Below are 8,139 nucleotides of genomic sequence, written 5' to 3'. Positions count from 1 at the left end.
AACTTCCCTGCGAAAACAGCATACAGTTCTTAGATCTCCAATTCTTTCATAGCCAACACATCTGTTGTATTTACAATCCTATAGAACCTCCTCCCGCCGCCGCGGTGGCTCAGTGGCTATGGTGCTCGGCTGCTGGCCCGAAAGACGTGGGTTCGATCCCTGCCGCGGCGGCTGAATTTCTTTGGAGGAGAAATTCGAGGCCCGTGTACTCTGCGATGTCAGTGCACGTTAAAGAACCCCAGGTGGTCGAAATTTCCGGAGCCCTCCACTACGGCGTCTCTCATAGCCTTAGTCGCTTTGGGACGTTAAACCCCATAAACCAACCAAACCAACCAACCAACCTCCTCCCTTTTAACAGCGCTTATTCTAAAATCATAAAACGTGGGATTGCTATGAACTGCACCAACGCAGCATTGGAAAAAACTTGCTCACATCAACTGACCGATAGCGTCAATCAGCAAGTCGAGCGGCTACGCATGTCTGGTTTCCCTGCTGATTGTATTTCAGCTCTCTGAGAGCGCCTACTGCACAAAAGTAAGATAAGTAAAGCAGAGTATAAAGATAAGAAACAGAAAAACACTCAGGTAATTCCGTATCTGCCTACGATATCCGAAAACCTTGAGAAAAGAGCCGGCCGCTACAACGTTAACTTTGTTCTTTCTGCACCATGCAAGCTTTCAAATATTTTCCCAATGATAGCAAGAAAGAAGGCGCCATGTAATATTAGGCACGCCAGAAAGTTCACAAATGCGTTACAAAGGTCGTTTTACTTGCAAAATAAGTGTATATTTGTCAAACAGGGCTCTGCTTTGACGAAAGAGCGCTAGAACACTTCAATCTTGTAAAAGGAGGCATCAGCGGTCATTCTGTTGTGCATTATCGGACATGCAAATGTAAACCAGCTCTAAAAAAAAAAAAAGAAAATAAACGCAGGTTCTGGGTTGCGCCAAGGAAAAGCTTGAGCATGAAAATCGCCGAAAGCACGCATTTTCTATCATTCCTTGAGAATGAAATGGCTTTTTTGGAGGAATGTGAATAGATTTTACGTCACGAGAATGGAATGTGTTGTAGGGTCTGCTCGCGGGCAAGTCAAATCTCGCGCCGCTCACCGCGGGTAGCCTCGGACCCCTTCTTCCCGAGTGGGGGGGCGGGGGGAGCGAGGCTGGGAGAAAGCCTTTATAAGGCGAGACCGGAGAGGCTCGCGAGCTCTCGCTCTTGGACCAGCCCCAAGGGACCACCTGACCCAGCTGCCACGACGACGACCGGCCCCCCTGATGTGAGAATAAACCCTTTGTACAAAGTCCTGCCTCGAGTGACTGCCTGTGCGTCCCCGCGCAGAGGAATCGCCCACAAATAATGGCGCCCAGCGTGCGGCTTTAATTAACACCTTGTGGACGATTTCTCTGCCGATTTTGGGATGTGCAGCCAGACTCGTGGCAGGCCCTCTTTGTTCGGGGCCACGCCGGACCGATAGGGTTAAGGAGCGGGTCAGGCGGAATGTTCGCGGGGTAGCGACTTGTGTAGTGTTGTAAATTTGTTAGGGGTTTTGTGTTATTTATGTAGTTTTCGGGCGTTTTCTGTTGTGTATTTCCGTGTGTTTGTAGATAGATTGTTGTGTATATGAATGTTCTTGTTGCCATGAGCAGTTAGCCGGTGCGGCCGGACAGTTAGCGCGAACTATGCCTCCCAGAAAGGATGTTTCAGCCACGGCTTTGGATGGCGGGGCAGCCGGTAGTGAGACGGCCGACGCGGCGGCCGTAATGGGGCAGGTGACTGAGATGTTTGCCGCATTAGCCCGTCAGCTCGGTTCGGTGGCTGGCGCCAGCCAGGCCGCAGCATCGGTAGCATCGGCGACAACATCGCGCCCGCGGATAAATATGGAGGTCCCCTCCTTTTCCGGGTACACGGACGCGAAATCAGTCCACGAGTTTTTACAACAACTCGAGGACTACCAGACGGCTCTGGGCGCCCCAGATGACGTAATGCTAGGGCAGGTCCTGCCTGTAGCACTCGTCGAGAGCGCGGCGCGATGGAGGCGCTGCCAGCCGACTTTCCGGTCGATGGCGGACTTCAAAGACCGTTTCCGCGCCGAGTTCTTGCCGCCTGATTATGAGCGCCGGATGCTGGAGGAGCTCGCGTTGCGCACCCAACACCCAGAGGAAAGCCTCCTCGAGTACGTACGCGCAATGCAGGAGCTGTACAAGAGGGCAGATCCGACGGCAACCGACCGAGATCAGGTTGCGCGTGTGATCAGGCAGTGCCATCCACGCTTCAAGCCGTATCTGCGGGGCCGCAGTTTTACAAACCTCGAGGCCCTAGCGCAGGAGGCCAAGACCGTGCAGGCGGATTTACTCGCCGAACTGCGCTACCAGCCGCCCCCCAGGCCGGCCGAATCGCTAGAACAGGGATGCGCATGGGATGGAGGCCGAGAATGCGCGATGAGGGCTCGGCGCGCCGAGGTAATGGCCGTGGAAAGGCAGGCGGAACCCCCTGTTGTCCCTCGCGCGCTGGACCCGTACGCATTCGAGCAGCGGCGCCGTGCCGGCCTCACAGGCCGCGCGCCGAGCGAGCGTCAGGAATGCGCGGAGAAAGGGGAGAGTCGTCCCCAACCGCTTCGTGGAACGAGGGGTCCTCCGTCCACGCGGCGGGTGAACGACCGGCTTTGCTGGAATTGCAACCAGCCCGGCCACGTGGCACGCGAATGCCAAGCTAGGCGTATGCAGGGAAACGCCAGGCGCTGGCGGTGATGTCTGGTGGCACCGACCTTTCACCGTCAGCGGGAGAATTTCATGGTTGTCAAGGCGCTAGTCAGGAAAAGAACTCCCGCGCCGGCGACGGGGAGGCCTTTGTCCCGCTCGCCTGTAGAGCTCAGGGAGTCGTTCCGCGCTCAAGCCCTTTTATGCTAGTGCAGTTAGCGGGTCGATGCTACTCTGCACTCGTAGACACGGGCTCAACGCTGTCACTGGTCGGTGACGAGGTGTACGAGGCCTGCCGGATAGGTAACATCCGTGTAAGACCGGCCGAAACCCCGTTAAGCTTAGCAGCTGGGGCGACAAAGGCAAAGGGAGCAGTGCGTCTTACGATGCGCTTTGACGGCAGAAAGCGGAGACATCGCTTCGTCTATCTGCCTGGCTTGTCGATACCAGTAATTCTGGGAAGGGATTTTCTCTCGAGCGAAGGCATTGTGCTCGAGATGGGGGAGAATGGCTATCGTTACAGCCAGCTCGCCCCCCTCATTCCCTTCGAAAGCGCATCCTTGCCCGGCTGTCCTGCACAAAAGGTGGGTGTCCACACCTGTGCGACAGAAAGGCAGGTGAGCTCCCTCGAGATGCTGAGAGACGGTGGCCCGTTAGAAGCGATTATTGCGTCTTTCTCAGGACCCAGTAGTCAGCGCCGAAGGCTCGCGGAAACTTTACTCCCGTTTTCGGATTGCTTCACGGAGAAACCGGGCAGAACCGACCTGCTTCAGCACGAGATTCAGACGGGTGATACGCGCCCTTTCAGGTGTAACCCGAGGCCGTTAAGTGCGCATAAGAGGCAGCTTCTCGACTGTGCCCTTGACGAGATGATTGACACCGGTGCGGTGAGACCCTCACAAAGTCCCTGGGCGTCACCAGTGGTTCTAGCACCGAAGAAAGATGGATCGGTCAGGCTGTGTGTTGATTATCGTAAGCTCAACTCACTGACGCCTACGGTTGCGTACCCTTTTTAGTCGATCGAGGCTGTGATGTACGCGTTAGGGAACGCGAGGTTCTTCACAGTCCTAGATGCAAGCAGAGGGTACCTGCAGATTGAGGTGGCCGAAGGTGACATTGAGAAAACCGCATTCACCTGCCACCGCGGGCTCTTCGAATTTACTCGACTCCCGTTTGGTTTGTCTAACGCCCCGAGCACGTTCATGCGACTGATGGACATCGTGCTGGGCGATGCAAGGTTCAACTACGCCATGGCGTACCTCGACGACGTTGTGATATTCTCACAGTCGTTCGAGGAGCACCTCATTCACCTGAATTCCGTTCTCGATAGAATGAGACGTGCCGGTCTAACCATTAATCCAAAGAAAGTGCAGTTGGCATCGAAGAGAGTGAACCTCTTGGGCTTTGTCGTGGATGATGGCACACTGAGACCGAATGATGACAAACTGCAGGCAATTCTGAACTACCCCTGCCCCATGGATGTGAAAAGCTTGCAGAGGTTTTTGGGGATGGTTGCGTTCTACAGGCAATTCATCCCGCGCTGTTCGGAGCTTGCAAGGCCGCTGAACCTGCTGTTGCGTAAAGGCTCGAAGTGGGTCTGGGGCAAGGAACAGAGTGACGCATTTGTTGCCTTGGCTCGCGCGATAGCGAATACCGCTAGTCTGCGCCTCCCCGACCTGAACAAGCAGTTTGTCTTGCAGACAGACGCTAGTGACTACGGTGTTGGAGCTGTTTTGTTGCAGGAACACGAGGGCAAACTGCGCCCTGTCGCGTTCGCTAGTCGCACGCTCACATCGGCGGAGCGGAATTACTCCGTGACCGAAAAGGAATGCCTGGCGATCATGTTCGCATTGTCGAAGTTCTACATGTACCTAGACGGAGCGGTCTTCACCGTGCAGACAGATCATCAGGCATTGTCTTGGTTAAAGAGGCTCAAGAACCCCGCAGGCAGACTCGCGAGATGGGCGCTGACGTTGCAACGTTACGCGTACGCCATCGAGTACCGCCGGGGCAGCTTGAACAAGGTGGCCGATGCTTTATCGCGCGCACCATGGAATGCTGGCGAAAGCGCTTCAGAGGCGCAGCCCAGCTTTGTAAAAAGCGGCGTCACCGCTGTTGGAGAGGAGGAGAGGGCGGACGGGAGTGTCGCGCCCGGTTTGGAGAAAGAGGAGACGGACAAAGGTCCCGCACGGTGCTGTGACGGAAGGGAAACACAGCAGCTCGTGGCGGCGACCGCTCGCCTGCCTAGGAGCGAGGCAGAAAGAAATCTGTCTTGGGGAGTAGCGGTCAGTAGAGAAGAGCTGATCGAGGCCCAGAAAGCAGACGGTCTTTGCCAGCGGGTGCTGAAGGAGCTTGCGAGCAGCGCAGCTTGCACCGGGAACGCTGAGGGCAAGTACGACGCGTATCTGCTGGGCGATGTTGGCTTGCTGCTCCGCTACATCCCCCAACTTGACGAGGAAGAGGCGATAGCATCCCCTTTCCGAGTCGTGGTCCCGAGAAGGTTGCGGAAACGGTTCCTGCAGTACTTCCATGACTCAGCGCTGGCAGGCCATGGCAGCGGCAGTAAGACTTACGACAAGTTATGCCGTGTCGCGACCTGGCCAGGCATGAGAAAGGATGTGCTGGGATACGCCCGTACCTGCCCGGTATGCCAGGTAGCCAAGCCTCGGGCGGGCAAGCCCGCTGGCATGATGAAGGCGGTAGTTAGCAAGTGGTCGCGTGGCAAGTGGTCGCGTGCGATATCATGGGACCCCTCCCTCGGTCCGCGCGCGGAAACCAATTCATCCTGGTAATAACGGACCACTATTCCAAGTGGGTTGAGGTTTTCCCCCTTAGGAAGCTTGTGTCGGAACGAATTTGGGAAAAACTGTTGGAGACTTTCACTCGTTTCGGTTTCCCTTCCGACCTGATTACAGACAATGCTTCGTATTTCACAAGCAAAGTCTTTGTAGACTCCTGTCGGGCGCTTCAAATCCGCCACAGGAGAACGAGTCCCTACCACGCTCAGAGCAACATAACCGAGCGGGTGAATCGAAATCTGAAGAGCATGCTGGTCGCGACGACCGAGCAGCACAGAGATTGGGACGCGCGGCTGTCCGAACTGGCGTTCGCTACAAGGACAACCGTGAACAGGTCAGTGGGTATTACACCCGCTTACTTGAATTTTGGGAGAGAGATCGCTTTTCCGCTAGAGAATGCCCTACTCGACGCGGCGGGGCCTGCGCCCCCTCCGCTTTCGCAGTACGCGGCAAGGCTCCGGGAGCGCCTGGAGGCAGCGCAGCGAGCAGCCCGCGAAAACCTCGATGTGGCGCGCATGGAGCAGGCGGATCAGTACAACAAAGGTCGCCGTCACGTCGTTTTCAACACGGGCGACTTAGTACTCAAGAGAACGCACCCACTTAGTAACGCAGCGCGCGGTTTCGCCGCGTCGCTAGCGCACAAGTGGGCTGGGCCGTACGAAGTTACAGCACGGACTACGCCGCTCACCTACCAGTTGCGGTTGTTGACAAACGGCGAAACCGCCGGTCCGGTGCATGTCGCTGATTTGAAGGCTTTCCACCTTCGCAAGGACGATGGCTGCGAAGCGGTGGAAAATCAGCGCGATGTGGCGATCTCACCCCCGGGAGGACGAGCAGGTAGCGCTGCGGTTCGCAACCGACGCTACAACCTGAGGACCAGGTAGCACCCGTGTCTCTCGATCAATTATCACTCGCAATGCTCTCGCCCTCTCAATATGCCTTCTAGGAAGCTCCAGCGGTCCGACACCCGGGGCTCGGACTCCGGAAGGGATGGCAGACCACCGTCGAACGGTGGCCGCCATCAAGGCGCGCCACCCGGCCGGCGGCAGGGTCCACGCGAGTGGCGCCGGTTCCACGGCCGCGGTGGCCCCCACCGCCAGTCTAACCGCGCGCCTGCCCACTGGAGAGAACCTCCCAGTGGTGCAGGACAACGCAAGAGGGCCAGTGACGACCAGGCGCAGGGCCCCCCTCAGCACCCAGCCGGCGCTTCGGCCGCCGAGCAGCCGCAACCCAAGCGGCCCAGGGTCCTGCGGCACGTGGCCACCTGGACCACGGTCGCCAACGGAGCGGCCATCTCTTACTGCGCGCGGTCCAGGTGGCGGGACCAGGCGCAGCCCCTTCGCGGCGGTGACCTCCGGGAAGTGCCGCTGCCTTTCCGCGGCCTGACCCTGGAGGAGAGGGACCAGGAGCCCCCGGCCGTGTTTAGTGACGAGGAGCGGGCCGGCCTGTGTTCCCTCTGCGGCACACTTGTTGTGCACCGGCCCCGCCACGAGGCCGGTGCGCTGCATAGAGCGCGCAGGGAGGCGGCGGAAAAGCTCTTGGCGGCTGCAGCGCCTTCCCCCGCTGCGCCACTGCAGAGGGGCAGCCCGGAGGAGGCGGCCCTCCGCATCCTCCAGTCCAGCCGCCCAGACCTGCTGTCCCCGGCGGCCGAGGAGCTTTGGAGGGCGCTGCCGGCAGGGCCCCCAGCGGAGCCAGGCGCCTCGCCCCCCCAGGCGGCTCGTGAGGAGCCCGTCCAGCCAGCGGTGAGCGGCCCCCCGGCGAGCACCCCTCCCCCCTGCGACGACTCTATGGACCCGGACCCGGAGGTCATCGAACGCCTGCTGGCGGACCCCGGGACGGACGTTTGAGGGGGGGGAGATGTAGGGTCTGCTCGCGGGCAAGTCAAATCTCGCGCCGCTCACCGCGGGTAGCCTCGGACCCCTTCTTCCCGAGTGGGGGGGCGGGGGGAGCGAGGCTGGGAGAAAGCCTTTATAAGGCGAGACCGGAGAGGCTCGCGAGCTCTCGCTCTTGGACCAGCCCCAAGGGACCACCTGACCCAGCTGCCACGACGACGACCGGCCCCCCTGATGTGAGAATAAACCCTTTGTACAAAGTCCTGCCTCGAGTGACTGCCTGTGCGTCCCCGTGCAGAGGAATCGCCCACAGTGTTTAAACGGCGAATTTTTCAAATAAGATCAGTCGGAAGTGCAGCACCGTCCTGTCTTGTGCTGCGAATATTTTCTGCATTATGTATAGCAACCAACTGACCCAAACCACCGTGCTGCTGTGTTTACTGCTGTCCACACAGCGGACCAAACCGCGGATCCGCTAACCACGGTTATTGCGAACAGAGCTTGGCGGCCTCAGTTTGCGTCATCGTTAACCGAGAAGATGACGGCGTTTGTGGACGGAAAGTGCCCGCAGGCGTCGGAGTGTGAAAAGTGCACGAGCTAGCCCGCTTCAAGAACGTGCTTTTCCGCATTAATTTCAAGCTCAAGTTTTTATGTGAAACAGGCGTGGATACCCGTCTGTGACCACCTGTGCACTACCTACGGTTTACACAGTTTACACGATTTACTATTGTATTTTCATGGAGCCCCTACTCCAGTATGTGTTAATGACATGTTTCGATGTGTGTGTGTTCGAGACATGAGTTTCACGTGCGT

Source organism: Amblyomma mixtum, chromosome 6 (genome assembly GCF_055824585.1).
Source record: "Amblyomma mixtum isolate Tamu chromosome 6, ASM5582458v1, whole genome shotgun sequence".
Classification (NCBI taxonomy): domain Eukaryota; kingdom Metazoa; phylum Arthropoda; class Arachnida; order Ixodida; family Ixodidae; genus Amblyomma; species Amblyomma mixtum.
The sequence above is the reverse complement of the archived record's forward strand: the minus strand, read 5'-3'. Positions refer to the sequence as shown.